General features: G+C 39.8%; 1 pseudogene; it reads left to right on the top strand.

Moving 5' to 3' along the window:
• The window catches only part of LOC118842425, a 142,851-nt pseudogene extending 128,151 nt beyond the window's left edge, over positions 1-14,700 (top strand).
• Positions 14,701-18,217: the final 3,517 nt, after the last annotated feature.

Raw genomic sequence — 18,217 nt, 5'->3', positions numbered from 1 at the left:
TTCTTCCTCCCTGGATGTGATTGCTGAGCCACTGTCAGGGATTTCTGAAAGATAATGAAAAACAGAAGAGGTTGCAGAAAACTGAAGAAGGACAAATGTTTCTCAGATTTTGCGGGGGCGGGGGCAGGGAGGGGAGGAGGAACAAGAGCAGAGTCTGCAACGATATATAGGCCATTGAAATAGACTTTGATTCCTGGGAAAATTCTGGAAAGGATCAGTTGTTCTAGAAAAAGACAGTTGGTAAGTATCAAGAGAGGGAAGTGATGATGAAAAGCCAGCATGGATTTATCAAGAATGGGCCACGACTGGCTAACCTGTTTGCTTTTCAACAGGATCACTAAGCTAATAGATAAGGAGAATGCTGTGGTTGTAATTTGCTTAGATTTTAGCAAAGCTTTTAATAATGTAAAGAATACTATTCCTATGGAGAAGATAAAGAAATGCAGATCAGCCAGTAATTCAATGAGATGGATGTAGAACTAGTTGACTAATGTGCTCAAAGTGTAGTTGGAGTTTGATGTCATAGCACAAGAGAACCCCAGGCAGCCTATCTATGTTTGGTATTATGCTATTTTAAATGTTTCTGATGATTTAAATAAAAGCAGAGATTACATATTCATCAAATTTGCAGATGGCACAAAACTAGAAGAAATAACTAAGATATTGGGTGCTTTTTGGTAAGGTAAAGCTCAATGAAATTAAATGTAAAAATCTCATGTTTGTATACAAAAAAATCAACTCCATATATATGTATGTATATGTTTCATATATAATGTATATGTGTGTATATATATGTGTGTGTGCGTGTATACATATACATACATATATACATGAGAGCAATTGTTCTGCAAAAGATATGTGGGCTTGGGGTATCACAAACTCAACGCGAATCAGCAGTGTGGTGCAGCAGCCAAAAAAGCTAATGCAAACTTGGACTGCATCAATAAAGGCAGAGCTTCCAGCAACCAGGAGGTGACAATCCCTCAGACTTTGTCAGGAGTTCTGATTCAGCTCTAGACAAGATGGTCTGAGAAGTACATTGATAATCTAGAGAGTATCCAAAGAAGAACACCAGGATGGTGAAGGTCAATCAGGAGGTACATGTGAGAAACCCTTGAAGGAACTCGATATATTTATCCTGGAGAAAAGAAGATTCAAAGGGGAACGTAATAGCTCTCTTCCATTATTTGAAGGGCTGCATTGTGGAAAAGAATTTGATTTGTTTTGTTTGGGCCCAAAGGCCAAAACTAAGAGCAAGAGATAGAAGTGGAAAAGAAGCCAATTTAGGCTTGACATCCAGGAAGAAACTTCCTAAGGATTAGAGATATCCAAAACTGAGATGGGCTGACCTGAGGTAGATGGTAAGTTCTCCCTCCCTGGAGATGTTTGGATGCCAGACAACCACTTGCCAATTATGTTATGATGTGAATTTCTCCAGGTATGAATTGAAAATGGCTGCTGAGGTTCCTTCTAATTCTCAAATTCTGTTTCTCTAAGTCCTAAACCTGGAGGACTGTTGGTGGAAAGGCATGGAGACAAGAGACTGAATGTTGGAACATGCTGGAGGGTGTAAAGGACAGAAATGGGCAATAAACTTGGGGACATTCTATGAAATTTTAGTTTTTAAATTCGATTTTGAGTTGAATCATTTTTCAGTTATGTCTGACACTTTGTGACCCCATTTGGGGTTTTCTTGTCAAAGATACTAGAGTGGCTTGCCATTTCCTTCTCCAGCTAATTTTATAGATTAGGAAACTGAGGCAAACAGGGTTAAGTGACTTCCCCAGGGTCACAAAGCCAGTAAGTGTCTGAGGCTGAATTTGAACGAAGGAAGAGGAGTCTTCCTTACTCCAAGCCCAGTGCTTTACCCACTGTACCACCTAACCGCCACTAGCTTCAATAACTTTTCCTTATTGATTCACATATATCAAGGGAACTACTCTTAGTAAGGGTAGAAAGGTAATTCAGTAATCATTAGGAAAGAGCTACTTTCCAGATTTAAGCTTCTATAAAAACCCAAAATCCAGTATTTCAACTTATGGTTAGTGTAAATTACCTATTCTCAAAAAATATACAACTTGACCCCAAATCCTGTATTAGATGACATGTGGCTAGCCAATCTTAACATAGCTGGTAGAGTCCTGAACTGACTACCACCTCCTTACTCCCAGCACCCCGGAGAGACAGATAGCCTTACGAAACCCCATGAAACAAGGTTGGGGACAAAACCAGGAAGTTTATGGCAGAGGCTCTCCTCTCTTCCCCACGGCACTTTTTCCTCCAGCAAGAATGCAAATCCCAAACCCAAAATATAGCAGTCAATTTTTACATCATAATTTCCATGACCCTCTCCCTCCCTGCCACACACCTTTATAATAAGGAAAGAAAGAGGAAGACAATACCTATGTGTGTAAGGAGGTATCCCTATATCTTAGTCAACACAAATGGTAAGAAAGTTGATACTCAAGGAGGACAGCTAGAGGTCCTAATACCAGACACCTGAGTGGGATGAACCTGTCCCAGCTCCTACCCCAGGGGCTAATGAAGTCCCTGCTCTCAGGAAACTACATTAGAGGGTATTTGGAGAGCATTTAAAACCCCTCCCCATCTCATATTTAAACTGAATAAAGTCAGAAAGTTTCACCTTCAAGATCTATGAGACTCCATCTCAATACTAGAAATCTCATTTTTAATAGACTTAAGAATTTGTTTAAAAGGGGGTAGGGAGAGGCTCTAGGCTCATACTTGGCATACAAAAATCTGTTTGGTAGCAAACTGTTTTTAAAGTACCTTTGGTTTTAATTACTTTAGCATTTTAAATTTAAGAAAGGACTAGAAACCTTATTAAGAAGCATTTTCCATTTGTGTTTAAATCCACGCCATAATGTTACATTAAAATAATTTCTGGTGTGTTAATTATTAATTATGTTAGAAATATTGTAAATGTGAAAGGCCATTGTGACTCACAGTGCTTCATTATGGCTCGTTCCATTTAAAAATTATATCAATCCTAGTTACAAATGACAGGATCATTTAATTTCTTTAAATGAGACATTTTTATTACACATAGAGCCTTTCATCCAAGTGAATTTATTGCATATGACAGGCTCTAAAATGCCATTTTTTTATTTTTCAAAAAGCTTTTATCAGATATCTTGGCTATGTATGATTTGATCCATGTTTCAACACCAAATAAATCTGACTCTTTTGCTCTGGGTTCCCTCACGCAGATACGAAGAACACTGACTTTTCATATAGCCCAATATGGTAACAACAGAAACAAGCAGGCTATAAATCTAGGGCATGTATCTGCACATAGCAATTAGGAACCAAAACAAGCCAATTGAAATTTGCTTTCACGCACAGAAATGTCCCTTTCTATTTTTAATTTGCAATATATAGAGGACACCAGCATTTTAGACCAAATGAAATCATTTCCAATGCCGAGAAGATAAACATGTCAAATATTTTATGGCAGCTGAAGACTGTATTAAGATGCCTAGAGAGAAATATAGGTTAAAGAGAGTCACTGGCATAATCCTGTTTGTGGTTTGACTTCTTGCAGTCGTGCATGTGAGCTGTCTAAATTCATTTTGCAGGATTGTATGAGAAATGGTCCTTTAGTGGAATGTGAGTAGGAAGCCATAACACTAGAGTTTGGAATCCCCTCAAGGGATAAAAATCTTAACACTGAGCACAGGAAATGGAACTCTATGCAAGTTAAGACCATAGAATTCAGAGTTGGACAGGGCTTTGGGGATTATCTAGTCCCACCCCCACCCTACCTCCCATTCCCAATGTTACAGAGAATGAAACTGAGGCCCAGAGCGCCTTGACTAAAGTCACTCCAAGCAGCAGAACTTGGATTCAAGCCTCTGACTCTAAGCTCAGTGCTCTTTCAACCACCACCATTGTAGGAACAAAAACTCCAATCATTAAATGGCTTGACCAGATTAAATGCCAGCATTAGTACTGAAGCTCCTTTGATTCAATTCAGTTCAATTCCATAAGCTTTTATTATAACCTACTATGTAGGAAGAGAAACTGCAAGGCATAATGTATAAAGGGTCAGTCAACCTTAGATCCAGGAAGAACTCAGTTCATTTTGTACCACTGACCTTTACTGTCTCTGTGACTATGAGAAGCCACTAACCTCTCAGTGTCCCAGGCAATTCTCAAAAATTGTAAATAGCAAGAGGCTGGACGACATGGCAAAGGGAGTTGCCATGCTGGAAATCACACTGAAATCACAGGTTCTGGGATATAAAAACATAGTAGTAGTACTAGTAGTACTAGTAGTAGTAATAGTACTAGTAAGTAGTAGTACTAGTAGTGGTAGTACTAGTAGTGGTAGTACTAGTGGTAGTAGTAGTAGTTGTTGTTGTTGTTGTAGTCATAGTAGTATTCCTAGCAGTAGTCATAGTAGTTGATGGTGGTGGTGGTGGTGGTGTCTCAGTTGTATCTGACTCTTCATGATCTTATTTGGGGTTTTCTTAGCAAAGATACTGAAATGGATTGCCATTTCTTTCTCCAGCTCATTTTACAAATGAGGAAACTGAGGCAAACTCAATGACTTGCCTAGGGTCCCACAGTCAAATTCGAACTCATGTCTTCCTGACTCCATGCCTAGCACTCTAGCCCCTGCACCACATAGCTCTCCTAAAAACAAAATTATAAACAATTATTTCCTGCCCTGAAGGGACTTACATTCTAATTCCTTCTCCCCTCATTTGTTTCTATTTAACCTGCTTGATCGAGGAATGTTGCTTCCATGAGCATAGACGTTGCCAAAGTAGCCAGGAGTGAGTAGACAAGAGCAGATTGTGTTAATACTGAAATGTGAGGATGATCAGAGAGAAAGAGGATTACCAGAAGAAGAATTGAGGGGTGGAGGAAAAAAAGAGAGAGTTTAAAAAGAGGTAAACATGTTCCCAAAAGCAGAAAGAAAATTCTAAGCAAATCCAATCAATGTCATTCCAAGCTTCACCTCTCTAGGTCTTGGCTTTTATTTCATTGTACATTTACAACAATTTGGAATAGCTTGTTTATGAGATATTATCAACAGCTGTTGATTCACTTGATAATTAATGATTCAAGGCATACTCAGGCAAAATCAGTATGTAATGTCTAGTGATAACCAGCTCATAATTAGGAGCTTTTTCCTTCTCATCAACCTTATGAATTAAAAGGAACTTTAGAATTGCTACTCATTAGTTACTGCACATATACTTTGAACCATACTAAGTATTCTTTCATCAAAGTAAAAATTATTTAATCATTCAACTTAAGGCAAAGCCAGGGAAGAAACCAAAAGTTTATAATTAAACCTGTTTTGTTATTTGTTTCCATTTTCACATAAAATTTTCTATTGAGCATCACATCTTAGTTACAAGTGGGACCATACAGGAAGTACTGTTTCCCAGTGTAATACCACAGAAAGAATCCTGGATTTGGAGTGAGAGGTTCTAGTTTAGAATCCCAACTTTGTTACTTACTACTTACTTGAACTTGTCAAGACATTTAATCTCTTTGGGTATCAGTTTCTTTACCTATAAAAAGAGAGGTTTGCACTAAATAAACTGTATTTCAATATGATTGATTTCTTTTGGAATCCTATGTTTTTTAATTGTATGCATCTTCAAATATTATTTTGAAAAGTCCATATTCTTTACCAGAGTGTAAAAGAGGTACAAAATATATAAATCAATGTATCAATTGTATGTATCGAAAAATCATCTGTGCCACTATGGAGTGGAGATCTGATTTTGTTCTCTATATGTGACACCACCCGTGGTCAGATTATCTTCTTTGACAATATCTCCTGCCCCAAACTGTTTTTTGCTTCAGCAAAATAATTTATTGTTATAGTTCTGAAATTTTTGAATATCCAGTACAAAAGTCAGCACCTGCAAAGATGAGTTGATTTGCAAACAAAACTTGTTTGGAAGTCAGCTTGGGCATCTTCTTGAAAAAACATCCTTTTCATTGTTTTTGCTTTTTCTCAGCAGTGTTCTTTTATTTTCATGTTTTGATCCCCTGTAAGTGTCTGGGTACTTATTTAGATGACAGAGTTTATGGTTGGATGGGCAGTGATTTTGTATTGTCATAGCACCGTAGATTTAGTTGATTAAAATGCTAGTGTAGGACTTTGAATCAGAAGGATCTGGATTCAAATCCTGTCTCAGATAGCTAGTAGTTGTGGTATTCTGCATAAACTTCTCTTTCCACAGACTTCGTTTGAGACTTAGATGATATCTTGTAAGTCAGTATTGTATAAACATTAGTTATTATTATTATTTTAATTAATTCACATGCTATGACCTCACAACCTGAGTTAGGCAGGATAAATGTGATTTTCCTTTTCTATGGATGAGAAAACTGAGGCTTAGAGAAGTGAAGAGAATAAATCTATCATAAATTGGATAAAACAGTCAATAATTAGTAGAAGCTGGATTTAAACATAGAGCTTGAGGCTCCAAGTCCAGTCAGCATTTTCCCCATTTCACTATACCCCAGAGGCATTCAGAGCAGAACATGTACGGATATTGCTTTTGTTCTGCTAAAACTGACCTCTGTAGTGTGTGATGTGACCAGGTTTTCCCAGTCGACTCTTAAATCCCAGAAGACCCGAGTTCAAATACTACCTCAGACATTTACCATGTAACCCTAGGCAAATCACCTAACCTATCTCAGTTTCCTCGTCTATAAAATGGGGATACTAATAGCACCTACCTTGCTGGGTTGTTATGAGGATCCACTGAGACAATACTGAGAGACATTTGCAAACTGTGAAGTCTCATAAAATATGAGTTCTGGTTATCATTATATCTACATGTATACATTTCTGTAAGAACAAAGCCAAAAGGAGACTAAGACAAGAGTGATATCAATGATCCATATTTTTCCAAGTTTTAAGGCTCTCCTTTAAAGTTTCTCTTCCTTTAGTAGCAACAGGGACTGCCGTGATGTTTGAAAAGGACATGGGTTCTATCTTCATTCTATTATTGGAACTTTCAAGCTTCTTGAGGGAATGCCTCAAAACCCCCTGATCACACTGTGATTCGGACCAAAGGAAACACTTTGGCAATGTCCAAAAACTACTCAACCCAGTGAGGAGAAGCTGAAATAAGCATTCAATATTTCACTCACAGAATTCCCAGACCTCAATCCTACAGCAAAGTATCTATGACCAATACTTGTAAAAAATGCTAAAGCTACATTTGCAAATATAGTGTTTCTCTAAAGTAAATTGTCGCTATATGAAAAAACATGGTGTCAAATATCTAGAAAATGGTAATAGGCAGAGACCACTGGAGTGGGAATGAAGGAGAGAGACAGACAGACAGATGGAGAAACAGACATAGACACAGAAACTTAGAAATGCATAGACAGAGACAAAGACTCATAGAATGACAGAGAAACAGACAGTGAGAAAGACAGAAACAGAGACAAAGACAGAGAAGAGAGAAAAACAGAGGGAGATAAGAGAGGAAAAGAGGAAGGAGAAAGAGAAGATGGGGTGGGAGAAAGAGAAATAGAGACAAAAGAGAAAAATGGAGAAGGAAAGAATAGGAAAGGAGGAGAATAAAGGAGAGAAAAGGAGGTGAGTAGAGATGAGAAAAATAGGAGACAGATATACATACATGTGACATACAGAGAGAAAAAAGATAAAAAAGAAAATGACAGTGAGAGACAGAGGGAGAGAGAGAGAGAAATAAAAGGAGGGAGGGAGGGAAAGATTTTAAAGTGATCATTCAGCAATTGGCAAATGAGAATCTTGGGCTCCATGAGAGGGAGAATGGCTGCTGGGGTTTGATCAGGGCAAGGCATGTAGCAGAAGCTGTTCCCACTGCCCACTTGTTCAATTTTACTTAACAGCAAGCCCTGTTGTATCTTATTTACCTACTGAAGCAAAGCCTCCATTAGTGGAAATGAACGCTGAGCTGTAGCTTAGAAAAAGCAACATCATTTGAACAGCTGGAGACAGTCTGTTATTTGTCAGAACATTCAACAAAAGCCAAAGGAAAAAGCAGGCTGCTTAGTACAGAACTATAGCACTGCCCTGGCCCAGCTGTTACACAAATGGAGTGATAGGAGATGAGAGCAGGGCAGAAGGAGAGGAAAAGCACTAAAGCATATTATATTATCCGGGGGGAGGGAGGGGAAGAGGGAGGGAGGGAGGGAGAGGGGAAAAGAGGGGGGAAGGGAAGGGGGGAGAATGAGAGAGAGGAGGGGAGGGAGGGAGGGAGAGAGGGAGAGAGAGAGAGAGAGAGAGAGAGAGAGAGAGAGAGAGAGAGGGAGGGAGGGAGATTCACTTGAAAGGATTGAACACAGAAGCAAATTCAAGTACACTGGATTCTCCCATATCAAATTCTAAGTTATACAGTTTCCTATAGAAGTTCCCTCAGATGTTTTCCAATCACTTCTAAACCATTTTTAAATCAAAACGATGATAGGTGAACATTGACCCCTTCCTTCATTATCACTGAATAGAAATACTTCCAAATGGAGCCAAGAACTCTGAATTGAAGAGTTCTTGGTACCATTGGACATTTTTAACATCCTACTTTAACCAACATGTTCCGGAACCAGAATAAAGATCTCTTGGTAGCACTGGACACTTCTAATGCTCTTCTTTAATCAAGATGGCCGGCCGGAGACTTTTTTTGTTCCAGATCTGTGATTTCATTAGAGGAAGGGAACTTCCATCCCTGTGAAGATCAGTGATTGTACCATATTATATTATAACTTTTAGCCTTAGAGAGTCTCTTGAGGCACCAAGAGTTTCGGTATCTTGCTTCCTGCCCTCACAGCTAGTATGTTTAAGAGGCAGTATTTGAGTCCTGGTCTTCTTGACTCCAAAGCCAGACCTCTATCCACTATGTCATGCTTGCTCACCTCTAGGATATTTATAACACTTACAATGCCAGATTTTACACACAGAGATGAGTGTGAATGGCATAAATATCTCACTTAAGTGAGATACACTGACTCTGAGGTCAGAGTTGAACAAATAAGTTCTCAAGTGCACGAAAAGGAACACTAGCAGGTTCACAGTGAGCACTTTCCAAATGGGCCCAGTTTATTAAGAGAAAAGCATGTGCTCTGAAGGCAAAGTCAATATCTGGGAAGAAATATGTGATGGAACATGAAATGAGATTTGCTAAAAGACAGATTAAGAAAATATTTAGGAGAGAGTCAGGTAAATATGTCCATCAAATATTGCTTTGATGCCTGTCAAATATTCACAGATGTAGTGATTAACAGGACAATACTTCTATTCAAAAATAATGCTGTATAATGTTATGCTAATTTATCAGAATTATCAATAATAATAATATACAGCACCACAAAAACAATTATTCAGCAGCCCTTATACACAGAGTGCTACACTATAGCCTGAGTCAGATACAAAGTTTCGAATTGATACATATCCTGTCCTCAAGAAACTTATGGTCTAGTAGGAGCAAAATACTTAACCATAAAGAATTATAGCACACAATAATGCCAGATGGTATATTAGAAAGATGAGGTCCAAAAGGCAAAAAAGGTTGCTATCATGTTGCTTCTGAGTTTTTTCTTCTCCAGGTTATACATCCTCAGTTTCTTTCAGTCAATCCTCATATGGCATGTACTCAAGACCCCTCACTATCCTGGTTGCTCTCCTCTGAACATTCTCTATTTTATCAACATCCTTGAGCTGTGGCGCCAATAATTGAAGACAGTCTTCCAAATTCTAAAATACAATCATCCAAAATCTCCAAATACAATAGATTCACAAATCTTCCAGTGTGTTTTGACTAGGACAGAGTAGAAAGGGATGACTATCAACTCCTTACTCACAGAAGCCAGGCCTCTCAATGGGGGCAAAGGAAGGCAACAGGCTGCCAGGCATCAGGCACCGTGTCAAATTCTTGGCAAATATGTTCTCATTTAGTCCTCACAACAACCCTAAGAGGTAGGTACTGTTATTATCCCCATTTTATAATTGAGGAAATTAAGGCAGACAGAATTTAAATGACTTTCCAGAAAAGCAGACTAGAAGAGAAAAGCAACCCCTGAAAAGTTTTGTTTCCTTTTTTCCTCACTATTGCATAGTGAAATTTTTAAGTCTGAAGATAGCTCTGCCAGGTAGTGACATACCTAGTCAGTCTGGGCTGTAGGACAATCTCATGAACTTGTCTAGGTGAACAAAATAGTGGCAGATGAACTTAAATGGGGATCATTCCAAGGCAATGCATTAAATAGGAGAACTTAGCTACACAATGTTTGTAAGATTATGCACTTTGGAAAGAACAACGGAATCTTATTTTCTAAATCCTTAAATACTAAGATGGAAAGAGCATTCAAAGATTGAGCGTGATCATTTTAATCAAAAGGAAGTGTTACTTTGTATAGTAGGTAGTAGATTTATTAAATGCATTGTTGCTAGAGGAGACACCGGCAGAAACTATAAACGGGCTTACTTACAGAGACTTCAGCAGGATTATAGAGTACAATGAAATAGAATGACCCTAGGTTTGGAGTCAGAACTGGGTTCAAATCCTACTCCTGCTACTTCCTACCTTTATGAGGCAGATTGGGCTTATCATTTCCTCTCTTTCAACCTGTCTCCTCATTTTTAAAAAGAAGGAATTAGATTAGATCAAGAGTTCTTATGATGAGATTTGTGAACTTTAAAAAAATTATAACTTTATTATACTATAACTGGATCCCTTAGTAATGTTGTATGTTTTATGGAATGAATTTAAAAATGTAATTCAGAGAAGGGGTCTAAAGTCACCAGCAGACTACCAAAAGGAGCTCCCTCCCCCGCCACATACACATGTTAAGAATTTCTATGCTAAATGATATTTAAGGTCCCTCACAATTATAAATTCTATGATCTTTCAGACTAGATAAATTCCTAGTGACAGGTCCATGGGAATCTAGGGATTTGGAGGGTAATATACATCATGTCATGAATGTGAAGTCATAAAGGACAACTATCCCCTTCCACAGAATGTCCTTTGTTGTTACTATTAGAAACAGAACTCTGAGCTAGCTTTGACCATGGCTACTCTACAGTGTGACATCTCTTACGGTGGTAAATTGGTCCAATGGATGCTTTTAGCTCTAAAGACTTCTGAGTACAACACATGGGAACCTCATAATGATATAGACACAATTCTATTTTGAGAATTCATCCAGAAGCAAGCCTATCTTGGACCCTGCTCAACATGGTTCATTTTTGGAAGCACCAAGAGAAGCTTTTTATTTTTATCTACATGATGCTCATACCATGAAAACATCATGGCAACATTACAGTGTTGAAATTTTATGCTGAGCCTCAGTTTCTTTATCTGTAAAATAGAGCTCATAATATCCATACTGCTAACCTCACATGGTTGTCTTGAGGTTCTAGTAGGCTTATGCATGTCAAGAGATTTTCACCTTTTGCATTTCCAAAATGTCAGGCATTTTATTACCTACTCCAAAATTTCCACATTTTGGTACTTTAAACCATAATAATAACAGCTAACATTTATATAATGCTTTATGGCTTTTAATGCACTTTACAAATATTATCTCATTTGAGCTTCACAACAAACTTAGGACGTGGATGCTAACTATTACCATTTTACAGATAAGGAGATTGAGGCAGACAGAGGTTAAGTGACTTGCCCAGGGTCACATAGCTAGTAAGTGTCAGTAGCTGTGACGATGTGAATGCAGATCTTCTTGACTCCAGGGTTCGATCCACTATGGCAACCTAACTGCCCTGCAATTTCAAGGAGCGGTGGTTTTCTAATTATAGGTACTCCCTCCACCAACAGAGACAACAACGTATTCATACCTTAGTAGGCAGTGAAACTACTGTGGCCCAGGTTCATCACCTGAAACTAATCTTCTATTGATGAGACTATGTGTAGTTAAGTTGATAGACATGCCAGTCCATTGCCAGCCCCACTTTCCCAGTTTGATAAAACCCAAGATCATAGGATTTTGAGCTGGGAGGGACCATAGAGATAATTTAGGCCAATTCCTTTATTTTACAGATAAGGAAACTGAGGCACAGAGTAGGGAAGTGACTAGGCCAAGTTCGTAAAGTAGTTAAGTGGTTCACTCATTTCCTCTAATTTCAATTCCCACTATACCCCACTCTCTGCCAGAACATGCACCCCCTCGACATCACCTTCAGAAACTGATCCCACAGTCCAGGGAGGCATCGGAGGAAGACTTAGTAGAACTAAGTCCAAGATCAAGGTCTAAAGGTCTAAAGTCATGCAAACTCCATATACAAACAACTAAAATAGAGCCAAGATCAGTTTAAAAATTTGAAATATGAATGACCTTTTTCAGGTGTTCTGGAAGGGAGATTCCTTTTCAAGTTTGGGTTGGACCACCTGACTACTAAGGTCTCTCCCAGCTCTGAAATTCTGGGATTTTGATTCTGTACATTGCATGGAGGATCAATTTGAAGGCAGAAGCCCTGTGTGTGATATAAACCTCACTCCAGCCTTCTTTCCATTGTCAAAGGAGACAAACAGCTGTGCTTTACCCAGGTGGCTACAGAACTTGTCTGTATGAAATGTGATAGGTTAAATCCTATTTATGCTAATTGCATCCACAGGAGTGCTGGCATACCTTTCTCCATGCGTGTTTTAGCAATGAACATAAAGCATTCTGTTAAATCAGGACATCTACTTTATTTTGAAATAAGCCAAGTCATTTTCTGAATTTACTTGTTTTTACCCATCAGCTTGATAACGGCCATAGGAACATCCTACCACCCCTCAACCCAACCCCAGGAACACTGAACCTACTTTTATAAGTTGACTTTATAAGAAGAAGGGGAAAAAAGTATCACGTGAAGTACTTTTTTCTGGAATGTAGCTACATTTGAGATTGAAGGAATCACTGAATTTCAGAGCAAGAAGTGATCACAGTGGCTGCTTGAGTGGGAGCATGATATGGTGGATAGATTAGAAGTCTTGAATCAGGAAGGCTTGGATTCAAATTCTCCCTCAGACAATTATTAGTTGTGTAATTCTGGGCCACTCACAACTCTTCTTGGTCTCAATTTTCTTCCCTGTAAAATAAGAATAACGCTATCTAACTTCATAGGGCTTTTATGAGGGCCAAGTGAGACAATCTGTGTGAAAAGCTCTGCAAACCATACTTTGGCCACCATGCCACAGGAGTCTCTTTGCCCTGGAAGCTCACTTCACCCTTGATCTCATACTGGAAGTAGTCTCCATGGCTCTAGTGTCTTTCTCTGATTGGCCCTTTACTCCTGGAACTTCCATTTTTAGGAGGATTCCCAAGCCAGCCATGTCTTTATTCCACTAAACTTTAGATTTTCTAGAGTCTCCCTAAAATGAATTCCCCAGCCTCAGTCTCCCCTTCCCTCCTTCCATGTCCTTCACTCTGTGCCCTCCCTCTTTTTCAGCTTTCTTTAAGTGTTGTCTTCTCCATTGGAATCTAAGTTCCTTGAGGACAGGGACTGTCTTCCTTTCTTTTTATATTTATATTTTTGGCACTTAACACTGTACTTGATACTTAAAAAATATTTGTTGACTTGATTTGATCTTAAAGTGTAATAGAAATGTAAGCTCCCTAGGCCATCTCATTCTGAAAAAAAGAATTCCCTCTACATCATACCAGAAAAATGGGTATCTGGCCTTTTCTCAAAGATTTCAATGGAGGGAAAACCAACTAAAGGGAAGGAATTTAAAAAGAAAAAAACTTAATAGCAATGAATGTGGAGGCTAGAAATTGAACCCACAAACGAGTCAGAGGTAAAGGGGGCAAGCAGAAACGCTCCAAAATTTCTCATACTAAGAAAATGATCACAGAATTTCAGAATTGGAAGGTACCTCAGTGACCATCTGGTCTACCATGTGCCTGAAAGGCATATCCAGTACACCAGTTCAGGGAAGGCTCGGGCGTGGGCATCTCAAGGGGTCAAGGGGGAGGGCGTGCAGGCGACTGAAGCCATGGAGCACAGCCCAGTGCACGTGATGATAGTGGTGATGTTACTGGAGGAACTCTGTTCCCCTTGCTGGATGCAGTGCGGAAGCGCCAGGGCAGCCTAGCCTGGTGGCAGGGCTGCCTCACGGGCACCATGCGCCTCATCCAGAGCTGCCTGGGCGTGCTTAGCCACAGCCACGGGGCCACCACCAACACACTGGCCCTGCTCCTTGGCCAAGGCTGAGTGTGTCAGCATGCACACCCACGCCGTCTGCTGCCCGCTGCAGGTGCAGCGGCTCAAGGCCCCATGGCCAGCTGAACATCCAGCTCTTGCTGGAGGAGGCAGAAATCCCAGGAAGAGCTTTTCAAAAGGAGCCAGAACCACAGAACTAGGAGAGAAGGAACTAGGACCAGAGGCCCTAGAAGAGCTGGAAGAAAGGGAGAGCTCAGATGAGGAGCCAGTGGAATCCTGGGCCAAGGTGCTTAGGCATACTGGCCTAGAGAAGGTACAGAGCCCTTGCAGGGCACTGTCCACCCGGAAGAGCAAAGGCCCTGCCCCACCTCCACCTACTCCTGCCAAGCCTGCGATTGGGCCCTAGCCAGGGCATTGAAAAGCAGCCTGAGGCAGGGGTAGTGGTTGAAGCAGAACCAAGGTTGTAGCTAGAACCACCAAGGAGCCCTGTGGAAGATCCAGAGAGTCCTGAAGACAGGGAAACTCTGATGCTTCAGGAAGTGGGTACTGCCTAGTGCTCCATTCTGCCTGCCAACTTCTCTGTACCTTTATCTTTGATGGCACCATCAGTTGCCAAGCAACAGAGCCCAGTTACTTATAAAGATATAAAGATTACCTTTACCCAAGCAAAGAAAGAACCCTACCTTGATAGCTCGCCTCACTCCCTGTCTTGCTCCCCAACTCAGGCCTCCACTCCAAAGCCCTCCAATCTACCGCATTCTAAACCTCAAAGACCAACACTATCACCCTCCCAATTATGCTCAAGATTAATAAACTAATTTCACTAACCACACACGAAAAAAATACCCAGTACAGGAGACCTAACAAGTAGTCATTCAGTCTCTACTTAAAGATTTCTTATGAGGAAGAATGTGCTACCTCTGGAGCCATTCCTTATGAACATATCCAATTATTAACAAGTTTGTTTATTTGTTTTTCCTGACAATCAAGCCTAAATTTATTTCTTCAACTTCAATGCATTGATTTTAATTCTGCTTTCTGGAGCCAAAAAAAGAACAAATCTAATTTCTCTTTTACATGACAGACCTTCAAGCACTAAAAATGGCTGTTATCATCCCTCCCACTTAGCCTGTTTCCCTCATTCTACGTTAAATATCTCCAGTTCTTTCAATTCATCTTCATATGAGAGGGTCTCAAGATCCTTCTCCACCATTGTGGCCCTCCTTTATATACTCTCTGCAGCACAGATGTCTCTCTAAAACGTAGTACCCAAAACAGAACGTAAGACTCCATGTATTGACAGAGGGACTTGCTTCCTTATTCATAGAATGACAAAATGTCAGAATTTCAGATTTGGAAGAAATTTCAGTGGCCATGAGATTTGTATTCATAAGTCTTCAGAACAGTATATAGTAAATCAAGCTCTACCCTTAGAGTCAAGAAAACCTGAATTCAAATACCATCTGAGATACCTACCATTTCTGTGACTCTGGGCACATCTATTAAGCTCCGTATGCTTCACTTTCTTTGCGTATCAAATTGGAGGGTTGGACTCAATGTCCTCTAAGATACTTTGCAACACTAAATCAGTTATCTAACCCTACTGCTATTCCTAGAAATTTTGACTTCTTTAATGCAGCCCAGGGTCTTCTAAGTTTTCTGGGCTGCCAAATTACACTGCCAACTCGTATTGACTTGCAGTCATCTAAAACTCCTATACCTCAATTTCAAAAAAAAAAATGACTGGGGCTTCCCATTCCACAAACTGGAAGTATAGGGGCTACTCAAGAGCCTGATCCCAACACTAATTGGCATATTAGCTTTGACCTCCTCTGTTTCTAACTTGGACTAATTCTCCCCCTCTTAAAACAACCTGATGGCCCTCCATTCTCTGGAGCTTATTAAATTAATGCCAAACTATGCAGACATCTGATCAGTATTGCATGCTACATCTCAGAACTCCAGAGCCCAGGAGATACAACAGCCTCAGCTTCAACCCTCTGGGTATCTAGAATTATATGTATACACCACCATGCCCATTTCCTGTATCTTTTCGAAGCAAACAGATATCTAAAACTGCTTCCCCAATCTTTTACTATTAAGGTGACTTTGTAAATATAAATGCAAGACTTTACATTTACTCTTATTGAATTCCAACTTCTAAGATTCTGGAAGTTCTTAGCCTTTTTTTTGGTGTCATGGACCCCTTTGGCAGTCTAGGGAACCCATGGACCTCTTCTCAGAATAATGCTTTTAAATAATTGGAAGAAATGCTAAATTCAAGTAGAGCTTAATGAAAATAAAGGTGCATTTTTTTTACCCATCTAAGTTCAAAGACCCCTCTGAAATCTAGGTAGCACATTGGACTGTGTTGGACCTATATTCAGGAAAACCTGAGTTCCAATATTACCTCAGAGTTTTATTAGTTCTGTGACTCTGGGCAAGTCATTTAACCTCTATTTTCCTCAACTTCCCGCATGTATAAAATGGTGATAAAAAGAGCACCAGTCTCCCAGGGTCATTGTGAGGATGAAAAAAAGATAAAAACTGTAAATCACAAAGCACAGTGCATCATCATTCATTATTTTCTGTCTATGAACTCCTTGGAGACCCATGGATCTCAAGTGAAGAAACCCTGCTCAAGTCTGTCATGCTGTTTTTGGATAGAAACTGTCATTTGATGTGTTAATTATTGCTCTTAGAAACTTCATACACCCAATAAACATAACAATTATTAGATCATAGAATTTTTGAGTTATAAGAGAGGTCAAAATTCACCTTTCCAGAGTGGGAAACAGAGGTTTAGAAACATGTAATGATTTGCACAAGTCCAAAAATCTAATTGATAGAAGACCTGGGACTGGTAATAAGGCCTCCCAACTCCCTGTTCTAGGTTCTTTCCATTATAATCAGACTGCAATTTGTATCTGAACCCCACCTCATTTTAAAGTGGTACTATAACTTTAATAGTGTGCCCTGGTAAAATTTTAGTAAAGCTGGAAATTTGGAGGGTTAAAAGACAGAGACCCTGAAATTTAAGGGATAATATCTTCAGATGTTATAAAAACGTTCCACACTTTAGAAAGTGTCTGATGCTTAAAAAGCTCACCTCCATATAAATAAGACATGGGAACAATGAACTTGCCTCCATGACACACACTATATTTATACCTTTGTGACTGGTCACTTATCTGCGTAAGAACCTAAAAGGAGTCTGAAATGTAGAACTGACAGTATCAGTACCAGTGACCATAAGCCAAGGAAGAGACCTTTCTTGAGGGAACTGGCCTAGAATGAGAAAAAAAAAATTATCACACAGGAAAAGCTAGAATTCTCACACTTCCTGCCTAGGATTAGCAAACCTCAGAGACAAGGTTCTGAAGGAATCAGAGTTAACCCTGGATGAAGGGTTGTAGACCTAGCTAAAAGAGAACAGATGCTACCACCAAAAAGAGCATTGTAATGCTCCATTGGAAGAAAGTGAATTTTACTAAGTAAATGGCAGAGAGTGATGAAAGACTATAGCTATCCATCACTTCACCATCAGCTCTTGAGCTAGGCAACTTCTTCCATCAGCACCCCACCTTACATCTTCCTTTTGTGTTTTGTTTTCCTCCATTAGACTATAAGCTTTTTGAGGGCAGGGATTGTCTTTTTTTCTTATTTGTATCCTAGTTGTTGACACGGTGCCTGGAATACAATGGGCACTTAATAAAGGTTTGTTGAATTAAACCAAAAAAAAGAGTAAGCCCAGGGAGTCCAGTGGATTGATCCATCCAGCAGAGAACCTGTGCTCTGACAAGATCCCACTGGTTAAGAGATTTGCCCAACCCAGCCTGGGTAGCTGTGACCTAGCAGCCTAGTGACCTTCCTGATCCAGTAGCAGCAGGGTAATTTGCCTGGCTTGGTCCAGCAGCAGCTGCCTTGCAGCAGAGTGGTCTAGCCCAGTTTAACAATAGATTGACCTAACCAGCTGAAACATACACCCTACAAAAAGCAAACACAGTTGGACCGCCAATGCAGAGGAAACCCTGTGCCCTGCGAGGAGCCAGCCCAGCTAACAATGGATTG

This window comes from Trichosurus vulpecula, chromosome 3 (assembly GCF_011100635.1).
Source record: "Trichosurus vulpecula isolate mTriVul1 chromosome 3, mTriVul1.pri, whole genome shotgun sequence".
Classification (NCBI taxonomy): Eukaryota; Metazoa; Chordata; class Mammalia; order Diprotodontia; family Phalangeridae; genus Trichosurus; species Trichosurus vulpecula.
The sequence above is the reverse complement of the archived record's forward strand: the minus strand, read 5'-3'. Positions and strand labels throughout refer to the sequence as shown.